This window comes from Macrotis lagotis, chromosome 2 (genome assembly GCF_037893015.1).
Source record: "Macrotis lagotis isolate mMagLag1 chromosome 2, bilby.v1.9.chrom.fasta, whole genome shotgun sequence".
Lineage (NCBI taxonomy): Eukaryota > Metazoa > Chordata > Mammalia > Peramelemorphia > Peramelidae > Macrotis > Macrotis lagotis.
The window spans coordinates 208,255,033-208,273,947 of NC_133659.1; the positions used below are offsets into that span (position 1 = coordinate 208,255,033).

General features: G+C 39.2%; 1 protein-coding gene and 1 pseudogene across 3 annotated transcripts in view; both read left to right on the plus strand.

Moving 5' to 3' along the window:
• Nucleotides 1–18,915, plus strand: part of SLC39A11 (solute carrier family 39 member 11) — a 512,505-nt gene that overhangs the window by 270,262 nt on the left and 223,328 nt on the right. The window lies entirely within an intron of this gene.
• On the plus strand, nt 4,706–17,576 carry LOC141514142 (eukaryotic translation initiation factor 3 subunit F pseudogene; annotated as a pseudogene).

The following is an 18,915-nucleotide window of genomic DNA, read 5'->3' on the forward strand; positions in this document are numbered from 1 at the left end:
TTCCAACTCCTTCATTTGATTTTCAAAGTCTTTTTTGAGCTCTGTCATAACCTGTACCCAATTTCTGTTTTGCTTGGAGTTTTTAGATGCAGGAGCTTGTGCTTCCTCATCTTCAGACTGAGTATTTTGATCCTTCTTGGGCTCATTTGCAAAATATTTCTCAATGGTCTTCCTCTTATTTCTCTGCTTGCTCATTTTCCCAGCCTGAGCCTGGTTTTGGGGTGCTTCCTGAGCTTTTGGGACACTCCCACAAGGGTCTCAGTGTGTGAGGCTCTGTCCTCCCTCCTGGTTTGTGAATGACCATAAGCACCCCCCTCTGCCACGGGGCTGAGGTGGGGGGGCCCTGCTGTTCTATGGGGGGGGGGGCTAGACTGCTATCAGGATCTGAATGTGGTCAGAGCCCCAGAGTCCTGTTCCAGAGGCAGAGGACAGAGCTCTTCAGTCTCTCTTCACTCCCCTCCCTCAGCTCAATGGGCTCATGCCCTGGAGGCTGCTGCTTACCAGCTCTGCCTACTTCTGTTTCCTGGATCAGGGCTGGGGAAAGACCAAGCTGCTTGCTGTGTGCTCTGAGTGCTGGGTTCCACATGGTTGCTCTGGCAGAGGTCCCCTGCTGTTCTCCCACTTTGTGCCCAGTGCTCCCCAGGGTGCAGCTCAGGAGACTTCCCCGCTGCTGTGAGTTGGGGCTCCCAGTGCCCTGGGGCTGCCTCTCTTTGGCTCTGGCGGGCCTCCCCTCTGGCGGGCCGCCCCTCCAACCCCGGGGAGCAGAGCCTTTCTGCTCTTTTCCAGGTTTCCTTGAGTAGGAGAACTGCCTCACTGGGTCCCGTTGTGGGTTCTGTCTCTCGAAAGTTTAGTTAGAGTCCTTAGTTTCACATTTTATCAGAGAGCACCTAAGACTTGATCCCTTCTTGTCGCCTTCTTGGCTCTGCTAGTATCATTCATTTTAAACCACTGTTCAGTCTTTTCAGTGGTGGAGATGGACACAAATTAGAATTATTAATTACAATAATCAATTTTCCAGGAATTAAGAGTTTCTTCCTTAACACTGATCTAATTTCATTTCAGAAAGTGTTCAGTACTTTGATGTAAATACGATAAAAAGATTTTATTTTAATGCATTATTGATCAGTAAAAGCAAAATACAGTTTATCTCCCATAGGAGAGATCTCCCTGGACTTTAGAAATGTATAACCTAAAGACCTAAAGAGTTTATGGAGAAGAGAACAGTTGTTTCCTTATTTTTTTGGCCTGGAACAAAGTAATCTAAAGTATAATATTTTGTGATTAATTCTACAATCTTATTTTGTATCTCCTCTTATTTTTCATTCTGCATGAAATCATTTTCAAAATACATCATTCTAGTTGTTTCACAATAAAAGTTCTTCCCCCCCATTCCTTTTCTTTCCCTTCTTAAAAATTATAAAACAGAACCCACATCAGATTGTTTTTTGTGATTCTCTTTGGGACTCTTAAGGAATTCCTGCCTGAATTCTAAAGGAATTGTCTGCCTTTTCTTCCCATTAGAATGAAAGTACTTCTTCATTATTTGTTGTTGTTTTTGAGTCATTTTTTCAGTTTTTTCCAACACACACATGGCCCTAATGTGGGGTTTCCTTGGCAAATATGCTGGAGTGGTTTGCCATTTCCTTTTCCAGCTCATTTTATAAATGAGGAAACTGTTACAAAGAGAATGAAGTGACCTGCTCAGGGTCAGACAACTTGTAAGTGTCTGAGGCTAGATTTTTTGAATTCAGGAAGATGAGTCTTTCTCGCATAAAATTGATTTCCTTTGTAATCTTAATGTATTATATTATGTATTTTATCTTTTTTTATTATTGTTTACTTCATTAATTCCAGCAAGGAGCAGTGTCCTTTATAGGATCTCTTGACTCTTGTGTTTGTATTTCAAAATTTCTATTCAGCTCTGGTCTTTTTTTTTTTAACCAGGAATGTTTAAAATTCCTTGATTCCAAGAAAACTCTGGTTCTTTTTTTGTCAAATTAGTTTTGCAGAATAAAGATTGTCTGTTTTGTTTTCTTTTGTTTTGCAGGGTTTTTTTTTAGATTAAAGGCAATGGGATTAAGTGACTTGCCCAAGGTCACACAGCTAGGCAATTATTAAGTGACTGCGTCTGGATTTGAACTCACATCCTCCTGACTCCAGGACCAGTGCTCTATCCACTACACCACCTAGCTGCCCCTGTTTTGCTGTTTTTTTTGATGGAAGGATTGGTTTTAAGACTTTGTTTTTTGCCTTTTCATAATCATATTCCAAGATTTCCTTTTTCATTATGTTGTAGGAGGATTCACTAGTTTCCCCTGACGAACTCACAATTCTGTCCCCAGAGTTCAGCTGCAAAAAATAAAAGATCTATTAAAAATCATTACAACACAAAATAAAGTGAGAGATAGCTAAGAGTTCCTTAAAGGTTGTGTGATTTTGGGTGCAGCCATTTAACCAGGCAGGCCAGTGGCTGATTAACTTGGGCATTAGAAATCAGAGAGCTAAGGGTGGTAGAGATGGAGAAATGTTCCTGTTTATCCTTAAATACTCCCCCCCCTCCCTTAGAGTCCATGGGAGGGATGGCATTTTGGGAGTGGTCTGAGTCTTGTATTGGAGAGTTTGCATTTTGGGACTATTCTAGCATCTGATCCTTAGAGAGATTGCTGTAGGAGGTGTGACTGTAGGATGAGACATACCATCACTAGTGGGTAATCTAGCATCTAGCTTGATCTACTAGTGAGTGCATGACCAAGGTCAAAATAAAGGTCAAGTGCAGAAAAAGACAACAGAATTTGTTTCCAATTATGGTATTTCTCTATGCCTACAATTTCCCTGCATCAGTTATACTTGCAATCCTGAGTATAGTTCCTGGCGTTTAAGCTCTTTCATTCTTTATACTACAGTATTTTTTTCTTTGACTGAATTTTAGCAATGATTTTCCTGGGTGTTTTCAGCTTGGGGCACTTTCAGTCCAATGATTCTCAAATTATTTCTCCTCAAGTTGTTTTGCTCTTGGTAGTAGCTACCTCACATTTTCCTTTCCTCCCTCCCCAACGTCCTCTCCCTCCCCTCCAATAAGGTTTTTTTTTTCAGGGAGTCTATTATTTGGATACAATTTTTTACCTTTTTTTTTTTGCAAGGCAGTGGGGTTAAGTGGCTTTTCCAAGGCCACACAGCTAGGTAATTATATTAAGTGTCTGAGGCTGGGTTTGAACTCAGGTTCTCCTGACTCCAGGGCTGGTGCTCTATCCACTGTACCACCTAGCCACCTTCTTTTCCAAGCTATTTATTCTCCTTTCATTTTTTTCTTCTTTATCTTGTTTAGTTTTTTCTCTTTCTGTGTGTATATATGTGTGTTTCCAGTGTCATTATTTTGGGATTTCATTCTAGGGTCAGATTCTCTCACCTTTGGTCCTCTTAGGTTGGATAGACCTTGTTTATTCTTGCTCCTCCTATGGATTCCCTTGCTATTCTGCATGGGAGATTTGATAGTAATCTCCACCATTACCTTAATCCCTGGTTTCCCTCAGCCTCATCAAGTTCTTATTTTGTGTGCTGGCCTGGGCCCATCTCTATTTTCTTCTTGCACAGTCCTTTAATTGCTCTCTACTAATGGTCTGAAAGACTAGTCTAATATTGGAGATCTCATTAGTCATAGATCTCCTTCAAAGCTATGAATCTGGGGAGTACATAGGTAGGTCAGCATCTTAATTAGATGTCCTGAGTAAATGTTTTCATCACCTCTATTTTGTATTAGTTATCCTACCCTTATAATAATGATAGCTTTAGGGACACAGAATAATTTGTACACCTGATGATGTCAGACATTGGTATTGTTTTATTTGCTCTTTGGTGTGACCATCAGGAGAATGTCTCATTGCTATTCCAAACCCAGCTACACTTAGTTAATCTTTGCAGTTGATTGTTATAATATTAAATACATATCTGTGTTGTGTGTGTGTGTGTGTGTATACTGAGAGAAAGAGGGAGAACTTTATTTGATATATTTACTACTGAAATTCCCATGGACCCAAAGAACCTAGGGACCCCCAAACTTCCCTGGAAGGGGATGCCTTCTTCCATGACCATGGGGTTGATGATCTCAATATTTTATTAATACTGAAATCTCCTGTGTGCCCCAAGCCTCCTTATCCTGTCTTGGTACTCTACTACTTTGGAACTTTTGTTTGAATCTTACTGCAATGGTGAATCCAAACACCAAGGTATAAACTACTATTGTAAGTTATTCTCTGTAAACCTTCTTCTCTCTCATTTCACACAACCCCAGTTCGCTTTCAATACTGTGGGGTGGTATTATTTCCATGGAAGAAGCATAGTTATCTATCTGGTCATAGATTAACATTCAGTTTAAAGCATCATTTCTTCCCTAGACTAACTTCAGACACTTATTAGCTGTATGACCCTGGCCCAGTCAGTTAAACTCTGTTTCAATTTTCTTACCTACGAATGGATATAATAGTAGCACCTATGTCTTAGCATTATTGTAAGGTTAAAGTGAGTTAATATTTGTAAAGTGTTCTGCAAACATTAAAAGGGCCACATAAATATTATTATTGTTGTTGTTATTATTATTATTATTGTTACATTTGTCCCTTCCATACTGCAGGGGTCAGGAGTGTGGCACCAGCAGGGTCTGGAAAATGTGTGTAAAAATTTTTGTTTCTCCCTTTGTACCAGAGGAGAAGTCTAATTTTTTCTTTTTCTTTTATGGATTGTTTATAGTCTCTTATTGTAAAATTTGGATTAAGTATTTGGTCACAGGCTCTGTGTCCATCTGCTGGCCTTTACATGTTATCTACAACTTCCACCATACCCCCCCATTCACATTGAATTTTTTCATGACAGGCAAAGTCATGGTGGGGAAGAGAAAACTGCATTAATACATCAAAATTGTTGAGCCTCCCTAGTGACTGCTAAATCAAAAAACTGTATTTTCTTTTTAGACCCTACACAATCTGGTACCAGTGTACCTGTCTAGCCTCTATACTACAAGTTTATTCTCTTCCTACAAGAGTGTTTAGGTCATCTTATCCTAAAAACAGCCCTCCTATTGCTCTTGGCACATCTCTGGTAGAATAAGTTCTTTCACTTCCCTGCCAGACTTTTAGAAAGAGTAATTTAGATCCACTACCTCCACTTTCAAACAATGATTCATTCCTTACTGCCCACTCCCCTGTGGTCTGACTTCTGTTCCCATCATTTATTAAATCTGTTCTCTACCAGGTAAGCACTGACCTCTTAATTGCCAGATTCAATGCCAGGTTCCTCAGATCTCATCCATCTTTCTGCAACATTTGAAAGTCCTTGATATTTCCTCCTTCCTGCAGGACACTGATTCATGCTTCTCTTATGCATCTTCATTTTTCTTTCCACTCTCTAAGTCTGGATGTCCATCAAAGCTTTGTTTTCAGTCTTCTTTTTCTCTTGGCAACTCTAACTTCTCCCTTGACTTCAGATAGTTCCTATGTGATGCTAACTCCTACTCTATAGAGCCTTGATTTCTGTCTCCCCAAGCAAGTATTTCTGAAGTATGTACTATGGGCCAACCCTATGTTGACTTTGGAAAAGAAAAAGGAAAAATATTACGGTCTCTTAAAGAAGCTTATATTCTATTGTATTTGTGTCTCAAATACCTACAGTACGACTCTATGTAGATGTTTTGCAGGCACCTCAGATTTAGTATTTTTCAAACCTGGCCTCTGAGGTCCTGCCTAGATCTAAATATGTGATCCTGTTAATGTATTATTTTCATATTTTCTTTAACACTAGACCTCTCTTCCAAATTTCTCATTTCTTTTGCTGAAGGTGATGCCTTTCTAGAGTCACCTAACCCTGAAGTTGCTTCCCACCATCCACATCCAGTTAATTGCCAAGTCCTGTGCATTCCACTTCCATGGCATATTTGGACTCCATCCCATCTTTTGTGCTATGTTGATTTCAGCACAGTTTAAGCCCTCTTCATCTTTTACCCTAAGTTGTTAACCCCCAACTTGCTTAGTGTTTCTAAAGTGCTGTGCTCACTTTATTCCTTTCCTGCTCAAAAACTGTTGGTGCTTATAGAATCACAGTTTTAAAGGTGGAAGAAAATGAACCTAAATTATCATTGAATTAACCTGCTTCTTCTAAACATGATAAAACTGAGACCCAGAGAAATTAAATGACTCCACCCAGGATCACATCTCTAATAAGTAAGTTAACATTTAACCCAGGACTTCCTTATTCCAAGGCCATACTACAATCTACTACATACTACTATCCATTATTGTTAGATTATACCACTTAGACTCCTTAGAAACTCCTTACCCTGGCAATTAAGGCCTTTTGCAATCTGATTCCAACCTACCTTGCTACCCTTATTTTTCTCACTTTCTCACATTCTTCATTCTGTCTAACTGGACTAATAGCTGTTTTCCCATTTCATTCATCACTCTCTCATTTCCAGTTTTCTTTTCTCTTTTCTTTTTTGCATAGTCACAATCTGACTCCATGCTTAGAAGGTAGTTCTTCTGTACCTTAGACTATAGGAATTCTTTTCTTGATTATAGACCTAGCTCCTTCCTCCTTGAAGTCTTTTGGATACCATCCTCCTCCCCACCCCAGCCTGTCCCAGTCTCCAAACCCTGTTCAAAGTGATCTTTTCCTGTTCAAATGTTCTGATAGCACTATGTCTTAATTCTTTCCTTTTTGTCCTTTGCCCCAATCATATTCTGCTTTGAATAGTACCATACTCTGCCAGGTAGTTGAGGACAAGCACTTTCATTCTTTATCCTTGTATTTCCAGCACTTAGGATGGGGCTTCATAAATAGTTGGCACCAAGGAATTGTTTGTTGAATTCAGTCAAGTCTCACCTCATTCTTTCAAATGCTTTGCTTTGTGATTCCACAAGCTCCCCCTTGGACTTGCAGCAAAGCAAAGAAGAGGTTCCTTTCCTCTCCCCTCTACATCCTTGTGCCTTACCCTCAAATAGTAGTTTTAATCTATAGCTCATGTTTGTGGCTTTGAGACAATATACTTGCATAGGATTTCTATGTGAATCTTAAAAGAAAAAAATTCAAAGTGGATTCATCATTAAAAAGCCACAGCTATCCTATTCCTTTTCTGATTGGTGAGACTATTTGCCATTCAGGCAGTCCCTTGGTTGAATGAATAGATGAGGACCAGTGATAGTATTAGTAGTTATAGTGTAGAAGTAGTATTCAAGGCCCAGCTTAGATGCCACCTGCTCCATGAAGCTTTCCCTAAATAAAATATGATTCAGTGAGAAAGAGTTTTTGCTTCTCGTTTTATTCCTTGTACCCTCTCTGTAATACAGGTGTCTTCCTCAGATTTTTCATAGAATCTTATCTGTTCCTCTTCTATACACTTGTCACATTCTACCCTATATCAGTTAGTTATATACATCTCTTGGATAGAAGGTTATTAAAGTGTGTCTTTGTATCCCTAGAATCTAATATATCATCCTGCTCTGAATAGGCACTTAATAAATGCTTGTTGAATTGAATGAAACTTCTTGTTATATAAAAAGTCACCCTGGGAGTCAAGAGGTCTTGGTGTGAGGCAGAATGATAACTGCATAGAGCGTGGGATTCAGGGTGTTAGAAGATTGGAAGTCTGGGGCTCCAATCTGACTTCTGATACTGCCTTTGTGACCTTAGTCTCCTTATCTGTAAAATGAGGAGTTTGGACTAATTGGCCTGAGGTTGAATTCTGACTACCAATTATAAGCAGAATTAGGGGGTTGAACTAGATATATTCTAAGAGCACTTTTTTTTAAAACCATCAAGTTCAATGTTCTCCTATGAATTGAATTGAATTTCCTCAGCACTGGCCTATTATCTCAAGGAGGTGCTAAGAAGGAATGAAAGGAACCAGGAATTCAGTAGTTGCTGTGTTCTAATTGATGGTCTAGATAAAAGTGATATAAAATTCAAATAGAATGGGATTTCTGGTGCAACATATTTAGAAAACCACAAATTAGCATTATCTATGTTGTATTTTTTTTGGTAAGATATTTCCCAATTATATTTGAATTTGATTCTCTAGCTCTTACCTACGCAACAGACTAGTTGCATAATCTGAAGCTGCAACCTGGGGCATTTGCACAGCTAACCATACTACACCTATGAGGGGCAATCTACATAGATATGATGACCTCATATTTCTAGTGAGAAGGAAGGTGGGATAGGTGAATTTGGAATGAACTTTTCCATGAAACATCACCACTATAGTATGTTGCTGAGTATTTGTCTAGGATTAATCACCATGGGAGGATCTGAAGTATAGGATTGGCAGAATCAAACAAATAGCAGGATCATCTAATGAAATAGAAGCAGATTATCGTCTTGGTCTTTTTAAAGACCACCTCTTTTGTACTTTGCTCTAAGATATGTGAAAAATGCTTCTTTCTGCCTGTATCTAATTAAACTAGGATGAAACTTTACCCTGCTGCATTGCTGGCAAATTCAGTAATGATGAATTAAGTAGAATATTTGCAGTGCTAATGTGAACAGGGTTTAAAATAATGTACACATTTCACTCAATTACATTCCATGTGATTTTCTTCCTTCTTCAAAGAATGTTCTTCCAACATTCAGTCAAATTGCACCAATTTTTCCTTCCTGAAATAGCCCTTGATTTCCTCCCCTTTTCTTTTTGCAGTAATTTACTATTTGTGCTTCTCTGGTTTCATGTTTGGAATATATTTATCCACCTATTTTTATTTTTATTTCTTAACTTTTGGTGTTTAGTTAGTCCATCAGCAGCAGTCACAGCATTTCCATTTTCTAACCTTCCCCATTGCTCTTTCTTAGAAGGAAGGGAATGCCAATCAGAATGATAACACAACAGGGTCCTTCTGTACCCTGAGACTTCTGCAGCAGCTCATTTCTCCTCCTTCCATTAGAACTCTCCCTCCTGTTTTTTTTTTTAGTGGGTAACTTCTTTAGGGGTAAGTTGGAGGGTGAGGGGAGGACAATTAGGAATCTTGTGTTTATTATTTTCCAATCATTTTGTTGAGGGCCAAGGATGCAAATTCAAGAGCAAAGAAAGATATTCTCTACCCTAAAGGAGCTTGCATTCTAAAGGAGGAAGACCATCTATCTATCTATCTATCTATCTATCTATCTATCTATCTATCTATCTATTTATCTATCTATCTATGAAGGGAGCTCAAAAGCTGATTTGAGGATGAACCCCTGAGCAGGGATGGGGACCAGGCCTACATGAGGATATTGGGAGGAAGACTGAAGAATGCAGGATGGCTTAGTCTGGGTCCTTCCTCAAAATGGAGGAAATATAAAATAGGCATAATAGTATTATGAATTATGAAGCAGCATGACTCTTTTAACTCAGTAGGCCATTCTTGGACCACTGATGTTAAGCAAATTTTTTAAAGGACATCCTCCATTGAAGTCCTCTTCCATTACCCCATCTTGGTACATGGAAATGACTGGATTCTTGAAGGTTATTCCAGTGGAACACAAGCTATAGCTTCTTCTCCTAAATAGCTAGCTTTATGGTGGGTAGAACACTTTATGGTGGGGAGTTAGGATGACCTGAGCTAAAATTGGACTCCAGATACTTATTAGTTATGTGACCTTGGACCAGTCACTTAACTTGTCTTTCCTTCAGTTTTCTCAATTGTAAAATGGGGCTAATAATAGTGTCTACTAAGATTGTCAAATAAATTAATATTTGGAAAGAATTTATTAGGCATTTAATCATGCTTATTCCCTTCCCCCTTATAAATTTTACCTGTTATTTGAAGACAGAATATTCCATTCATACAGATGGAATTAGATGTTTTGGAGCATTAAAGTAAGAATATTAATATGAAAATCAAAGCATCTCTGAAAATTCTGTGTGAGGGAGAAAACTACCTGACTACCTTTTCTGTAGATGGAGCACAGGCAATAACTAAAGTAAGAGGTATAATCTCTTGAGCTTTCCACCATGATCAGAAACGTATAAGAAAACAATTGTGTTTCATACTGATTAAAACAGCAGAGTTGATCAGTAGGAAAGATTAGGTATACAATATAGAGAAATGAATGAATGGTTGTAGCATATTTGATAAAATTAAAGTTCTCAACTACTGGGGTAAAGACTCAATAAAATCTACTAGAAAAACTAGAAAGCAGTATGAAAGAAATTAGGATTAGAGTAGCATGTCATGTCACATTCCACAGTAAATACCAAATGGAAACATGGTATATATGATGTCATAAAACAAATTTATTGGAGGAACAGAAAAGGCAAATACTTTTCAAACAATGGAAAGGAGTAGAGTTCTAATCCAATGAGTTCTTCAAAAAGTGAGGATTGCGGGTGATAAAATGTACAACTTGAAATAAAGAAAATTTAAAAGCTTCTGTACAGATAAAATCTGTGCAAATAATTGGGAAAATATTTGCAGCAAAATTCTATAATAAGTTATCTCCTTTCCAAGATAAATTAAGAACTAATTCAAATATATAGGAACAAGAGCTATTCCACAGTGGATAAAGTCAAAAGTTATAATGCAGAGGTTCTCAGGATGAAATCTAAACTCAAGCAACCTTATGAAAAAATATACTACATCACTTATAATAGAAATGCAAATTAAAATAACTGAGGATTGATACTGGAGTACATTTGGGAGGAAAAGCAAACTAATAAACTGTGAGTGGAGCTATGAACTAATCTTACCATTCTGAGAAGCAATTTAGAACTATACCCAGAAAGTCACTAAAATCTGATTACCCTTTGATTCAATGCTATACAACTAAACATATAAAGTTCCAAAAGATTAAAGAAAGTAGAAATGAACCTATATATATATATATAAATATTTATTGAAATTACTTTAATTAGAAGAAAGAGCTGAAAATCCCCTTCAATTGAGAAATGGCTGAACAAACAATAAAATAAATATAATAGAATATTATTACATCATAAGAAAAGATGAGATAAAGTTCAGAGACATCTGGGAAGACTGGAATGAACTCCTTCAGAATAGAATGAGCAGAACCAGGGGGACAATTGATGCAATAAATAGCAGCATTGAAAAGACTTTTTGAAAGACTTAGGAACTCTGGTCTTAGCCATGACCACTATGATTCCAGAGCTGTGGTGAAGTATGTTTTTCACTTCTTCATTGTATGTTAGTAGATTCAAAGTGTAGGAAGAGACATATGTTTTCAGAAGTCATCACTGTGTAGGGTTTTCTTTTTTTGAAACTGAGAGAAGTTGGATTTGTGGAGCAGAGCAAAGGGGAGAAGATATCTGGCAATAGTAATATTTCAAAAGGCAAAAATAAAAATAGGGCCATAGGAATTTTTAAAAATTCATAATGAAAGCAAAAAAGAAGTTAAAGAAGGACCAACAAGCAGAAGTTTGAAAGTAACATGTTGAATGTATTAATATTCTTATTTTTTTCTTTTTTGTTTTTTAAATAAACTGTATATGTGGAATGCAGATTCACAGTTTCATTTATATAACTCTTTTTATATCTTACCTTGTATATGCAAAATTATAAATCTTTGTCTTTGGTGTTTAAATTCCCAGTTTAAAAAATTCTTTAAAATAAACAAGAGAATAGGATAGGATAAGTAGAAACTTTCCTTCATGAGTAGAACCTACGTTCTCATACTGGGAAACTCTAGGGCTGATTTTCCCATAGGGACTTAAATTCCTTTCCACTCACCAATCAAAAAAAATTCTTTTCTACAATGTTATCTCCCTTTTCACTATTCCCTCACCTCTGCCAGTCTCTACCTACTCATTAGTGTAACTTATTAATTTTGGGCCTTCAGGAACATGTTAAGACTAGATCCTGGTTCTGCATTCTTATGACTCTGAAGATCTAAATTCTTTCCATCTCCTGAGTTCTATTTTCTTCCTCCACCTACATATGACAGAGAGGGAACCTCACCACAGTCAAGAAAGGAAGGATGTCCTTGGAAGTTGGGAGAGGGGAGAAATGAGAGTAAATTATTAAGAAGGATAACATAGAGTCTTAAGCCTTTCTAAGGAGAAGACAAAGAGACTTTCAAATAGTACTCCAGCCATATCAATAGAAACATTATCTCTGAAGCCAGTCAACTTTCAGCCAAAACTTCAAGAAATTAATGGAGAGAGGAAAGAAGGAAGAACCAATTTTTGGACTATCATTGATCTTATCTACTGTGAAGGTGAAGCAAAGCTGAAAACAAATACATGATCATTTTGAGATCTATATGAGCTGTAGACAAATCAAACCCTTACCACACCATTTTTCAGAATGAAAACCAGACATGGCCAAGCATGAAATCGCATTCTACCCCATGCTCCCCACATCCCTAAGAAACATTTGCCAATATCATGTTGATGGGTAAGCATCCATGGAGTGAGGGTGTGAATCTAATGCTTTTACTAACAAGCAGCTTGAAAGTGTTCCTACAGAGATTTAATGATGGAAAGGATAGCAGCCAAATCTTCATTGATGTGTGCTGGGTGATGCTTCTTGACTTAAGAGCTTTTAATTATGATTAGTTTGAATCTCATTATTTCTGCTCTGTGTCAAACATGGGAGCAACAGACAGTCGATTGAGAAAGGTTTGATTTTTTTTCTGTCTATGATTTTTCAAAAAAATCTAATGCTATTAACAGCAAGTAGAAGCTTAAGGCATTCTTTCTTAACTTATGACACTGCTTAGGCCAAATAATGCAATTTTCTGCTCTTCAAATAGATCTTGAAAGGGAGTGTGTGTGTGTGTGTGTGTGTGTGTAAGTTTGGACAAAGGAAGAAATTGAATTTCTGTCAATGTTTTTCTACATTCCATGATTATTACAAATAGAAATGATGGGTGAAAATCTGGGATGGTCAATGTTTTTTTAGCAGGCTACATGTTGCAAACAAGTTAGACCTATTGCCTTTCACGCTTTGGCAACATGGCAGCAGCTACGGCTGCGGCTGCCTCCGGTTCCTCCCCACCTTCGACCTTGGCCCCGACCCCCACCTGGGTATCCACCCTGGATTCCTCGCCAGGTGCCGCTCCAACCCTGCCACAGACCCAGGGACAGGCACCAGCGCCTCCTCTGGCCGTCTCGACCTTGGCGCCAGTGCTGGCCCCTCTCCAGTCTGGGCTTCCTGGGCCATTCCCCAGCAGCCTGTGGTCCGGCTGCACCCGGGCATCCTCGCCTCCATCGTGGACAGCTCCAAGCTTTGCAGTGAGGGTGCAGGCCGCATCATGCCACTCTGCTGGGAACAGTTGACAAACACTCAGTAGAAGTCACCTACTGCTTTTCAGTACTACATGATAAATCTGAGGATGAGGTTGCTGTGGACATGGAATTTGCTAAGAATATGTATGAATTGCACAAGAAAGTGTCTCCAAATGAGCTTATTCTGGGCTGGTGTGCCACAGGCCATGGCATCACAGAGTACTCGGTGCTGATTCATGAGTATTACATCTGGGAGGCCCATAGTCCCATTCATCTCACAGTGGATACCAGCCTCCAGAATGGATGAATGAGCATCAAACTTATGTCATTGCATCCATGGATGTTCCTGGAAAAACAATGGGAGTGACATTCACTCCTCTGACAGTGAAATATGTCTACTGTGATACTGGAGGAATGGAATTGACCTGATTATGAAGACATGTTTCAGCCCCAACCGTGTGATTGGCCTTTCAAGTGATCTACAACAAGTTGGTGGAGCATCAGCACCGATACAGGATGCTCTCAGCACAGTGTTGCAATATGCTGAGGATGTGCTGTCTGGAAAAGTTAGCTGACAACATTGTGGGCTGCTTCCTGATGGGCCTGGTTAACCCAGTTCCCAAAATTGCCCCTGAGGACTTCAAGACCATGCTGAACAGTAACATCAATGACCTGTTGATGATGATGTATCTTGCCAACCTAATCCAGTCACAAATTGCTCTCAATGAGAAACTTGTGAGCCTGTAAAGAAAGTCAATGAGCAGCTACAGCCAGCAACTCTACCTTATGTGGGTCTCCCTGGGCCCAACATGTGAGGTAGAGCAGAAGAAAAATCTTTAAGTGGCCTGTTTCTGTAGATGAGCTTGTTTATATAACTCCAAATAAACCACAGACATCCCTTTTCCCCCCTGGAAAAAACAAGTTAGACCTATCACACCAGTCCTTAAGGAGAGCAGTATTATTTATTCTCTGACTAGACTCCAGATACCCTTTCTGGATTTATATCACATCTCTTCTCTTCCTTAGACCCTGATCCTCAAAGCTAGTCTTCACGTTCAGAATTCTTCCTTGAGGTCACAGCAATGAGGTGATGATAGTGGATTGGAATATGTAAGGTCCTACAGAGTTTCCCTTGGTCAACCAGCTAAGTGAAGAAGGGTTGGCAGTTCAAATATTTTTCCAGTGGGTAGAGTTGTTGCTGAGGATATGTGTCTTTTCAGAGACAGATGTATTGTCCCTGAATGAATTATGCTGTTACCATCCCTGGAGCATCTTTAAAGGCTGAACATTTATAAATTTCACTGGTACTGAAGAAGTGAAGGGAGGAGAGCCAGGAGGAATGGGAAGAAGTTAAGAGAGCCTTAACTTTCTGGGGTTGTATGCAACAATCTTGACTGGTTTTCAGTGAAGTAAATAGGCCTTCCTTCTCCCCACACTATCCCCTTGGAGTTGCCATAGTAGCTTCCATGGCTGGCAGTCTTCTCTTGCTCTGAGACACCAACACTCTCATGACTTGTCACATTTCTGGACATCCCCAGATGTTTGAGGCTTGGAAAACACAAGAAAAGTATAATGAGAAAATTGAGTAGAAAAGAGAAACATTCCACTTGGTTCAAAATGGGTGGAAAATTATATCAATAAACTCAGAAAAATGTGCTAAGCGCTTGCCCGAGGTGAATGGATAGTCCAGTCCAGTGGAGATGATTGGATTAGATAACCCCCTTTAGTAAACTATTCTGGATGAATCCCTATCCCATAAAGCACATACTTTTAGGTGATAAATATTTTAAATCTAGTCCAAATTTCTCATTGAATAGACAAATAAACTGAGCTCAGGAAGGATTAAATGACCACCTTAAATAGCTTGCCCAAAGACCCACAGGGAATAAATTTTAGAGGCATAATTTGAGCTCAGGTGCTTCAACCTTAGAGCTGAACTCTTCCATTGGATTGGGCTACTTCCCTTTTCTTATGCTAGGATGAAAGCATATAATATCATTGTTTTCACCAATAAGTACCAGAGCTTAATCTAGTGTTCTAGAGTTTGTTTTTTAAAAAATAATTTGATATTTGTACTTCAATACAATTGCTTTCTTTTGTATTCCTATATATATGTGTGTGTGTGTGTGTGTGTGTGTGTGTGTGTGTGTGTGTGTGTGTGTGTGTGTGTGTATTTTAATGCATTTAAAAATAGTATTCTCAGAAAAAGTCCATTGGTATCACTTGACTGCCCATTGTTTGTTGTTGTCCAGTTGCAGTCATGTCTGACTTCACAGCTTCATTTGTTGAAGGGTCTCATAGCTAGAAAGTACCTGAGGCCAGATTTAAACTCACATAGATGAATTCCTGATTTCAGACCCAACACTTTCTCCGCTGTGCCACCTAGCTGCCTAGATTGCCCAGTGTGTCACACAGAAAAGGGTAACAGGTCTGTGGTTTAGATACAACATGTATATGAAGCCCTATAAAGAGTTAGCATTCAAATGTCTTTTGATAACTAATCTCCCTGGTTCCATGGATTAATAGAGGTTGGCAATAGTCATTCGAACAGGACAATGGAAAAAGAAACAGGTTCCTTTGGGTCTCACTCATCATGGAGATAGATGATGGTGAGTTTTCCACAGAATTCCAGAATTCTGGAGTAGGCCTCAGATCATAGAATATAAAGAGAATCTGAATAAGAATTCCTTTTGAAAACATCTTGATTTCTGAGCATTTTTGGGATGGTCACGTTTTTTGTTTTTTGAAGGATGTCACCGGAATGATCATTTTGCATTCTCTACCATCAATTGGCAGAGACCCATCCTAAACATTGGGGATACACCCCCCCCCGTCACCATTAATTTATTGGATAGTTCACCAGATTTTCTCTCTAATTCCCTTCTTCCTGTTATCCCAGAAAATGTGTACTTTCTATATTAGACGCTACCAGCCCAGGGTCACACTGTTCATAGGCTTTCCTGTGATTTGGGCTCTGATATCCCCACATTCCACTACAGGAAAACTGAGAATCTTGGCATAGACTATCAGTACCACCCTTTACTTGACTAAAGACCATGGCTCTTTCTGGGGATGCTGTACCTGTCCCTTTAAATCCTCTTCTGCCTGAGAATCAGCATCAGAAACATGTCGTGGGGGAAAAAAGGAAAAAAGACTGTTTCCTCATCCTATAGGCTGCATTCTGATAGCCTGATTAATCTCTTCCCTTCAAAAAGCAATTTTCTTCCTGCCTATTTCCCTCTTTGCTGGGTTTCCTTCTAACCCCGAGGAGCCCCAAGCCTGTGTTCCCCGGTCAGGAGCAGGTGGGGGTGAGGTGGAGAGGCATGTTGACCCCAGCCTGTAGCCTGGGCTGTTCTGATAATAGCCAGGTGTGGATAGTCCATTTTGTGGATTAGCTGCTACGAATGATTTTCTCAGCTGCCTGCGCTCTTCCTACCCTCCTCTGTTAATTATTATCTCCTGGGGGAACAGACTCCTTTTAATCTTAGCCTAAGCACAGAACATCCATAGAAAGGGAAATCTGCGTTAAAATGCAAACTCATTCTGCACTCCAGAGCCAAGCTGGAATTTTAAAAAATTACCCACCTTTTAGTTGGACAATGACATGCATCATTTAGGTTTAATAGAACCTGGAAATTCAGAAGCGAATTCTGCCTCATTGATTTCCTTCTCCTTCATCTTGTAACTTCTTTTTCACCCCTTCCTTCTCCCCCAACTTCTGCCTTTTGGAGTTTAAGAAGGAATGGAATAGATAGAAGAAAGGTCTTGGGGTTGTGTGGTTTTTTTTGTTCTGTTTTTCTTTCCACCTGATTCCTTTCCACCTATTCAGTTTCAACATGTATTTACCAAGCCCCTACTATATTCAAAATTCTCTGCTAAGGTGCTAATAATATAAAGAATGCCTCTTCAATGGCATATATTTTTCTGGGGACTAAGACATACACAGAGAAAAGTAAATGGAAGAAAACTTAAATTGGAAGATAGCACTGTCAACCAAGGGGAGGTGACAACCAAGCTGAGCTCCAAAGGATGTGAAGGATTCTGAGGTGAGGAGGGAGTTCTGTGCAGCCATGGTAGACAGCCAGTGTGACCTGGGAATAGGGCTGAAATAGCAGTTTGGGGGACAGCTAGCAGATGGTTTGGCTACAGAGCTGTCCTGATCTCTTGTCATGATCTAAAATAGGTATTTTTAATCTTTTTTTGTATCTTGGGCCCCTTTGGCAGTTTAGGACTATGGATTCCTCAGAAGAATATTTTTTAAATGCAGAAAATAAAATACATAGGGATGTATGAAAAGCCAATTAGATTTAAATGCTGTTATTTTAGTTAAGAAACTCTGATCTACAAGGTACAACATGGAAACAAAGCAAAGACTGACGGAGTGCTATCTGTGGGGTGGGGGTGGGGGGAGGGAAGCAAGATTGGGGGAAAATTGTAAAACTCAAATAATATCTTTAATAAAAATAAAAAAAAAAGAAACCCTGATCTAGATTATCATGGAAAGCACAGTGATCAATATGCTAACACCAAGAATATGGTGGAGTGTTGAGGGGCACTTTTAGCTCTTTACTGTGAGATTCCCTGAGGTCAAAGCCAGCTGTAGTCGAACCAGCTGTGACCACATGTATTATGGAAGTTCCATTTTATAAAAGAGAACACTAAGACTTTGTATAGCTTTATAAATTAGCATGCGATCAGGGCCTAAAATAAACCAGGCAGTGGGTCTCAGAGAAGCTAGGCAGCAGATGCAAATAGAAGAAAAAGAATTCATTTCACCTCCTAGAAATGTTATAGATAAGTAAAATTCCCTCACTCTATTTCTGAAGGGCCTCTTCCCTCTGTGATTCCCTGCCACCCCCACCCTAGGTCCCCAGGTTCCCAGTGAGGGTTAGGTAAAACAAACTGGCAGTAAGGTCCAGAATAGGCTGAAACACAGGGTGTTGTTGTAATTAGATGCCTTACCATCTCATCTGTTAAATTTTGGGCTTAGCTGTGAGCAGATGCTAGCCACCTGGAAGGTTAACCTGTTAATAAAATATAATTATCAAAAAAGTAGGGAGGATAAACATTTTGCACCAGCTGTTGAGACCAGGCACAACATGGCAACCTGCCTTTTAGCATTCATGGAACTGACTCTTCCCTCATCTCTCACCTATACCTATTAATGAAGATTAGGTAAAGGCAATGGGCTTTGATATGATATGTGAGAGCTGGTGTGACCCAATGGGTCTGACCCCAGCAGACCCTGTAACATGAGACATGAAGCTGGTACACAGACAAAACCCAACCAGTGATGTTTATTTTCCTCTTGGTTTATCTGAACCAACTTCATAAGACTAAGGGACAGGGGGGAATTGTGGGGGAGGGAACTTTGAGCACTTCAAAGCTCTTCAAGAGGTTTTCTGATAGGCTGTGCTTATAGTCAGCTTTGGGAAGTCAATCACCTTTGAGTTTTCTTTCTAGTCAATCAAACAGATTCATGAATACTGCAAACAAATCCTGTAAAGAAAAGACATTTCTTGGCAGACAAAGCAAAATATCAGAAGAGGGGAAAAATTCAGTTGCTTGTCAGAAATTCTCAATCTTGTTTTTGTTTTGTTTTTGTAAGGCAATGGGATTAAGTGGCTTGCCCAAGGTCACACAGCTAGGTAATTATTAAGTGTCTGAGGCCAGATTTGAACTCAGGTACTCCTGAATCCAGGGCCTGACTC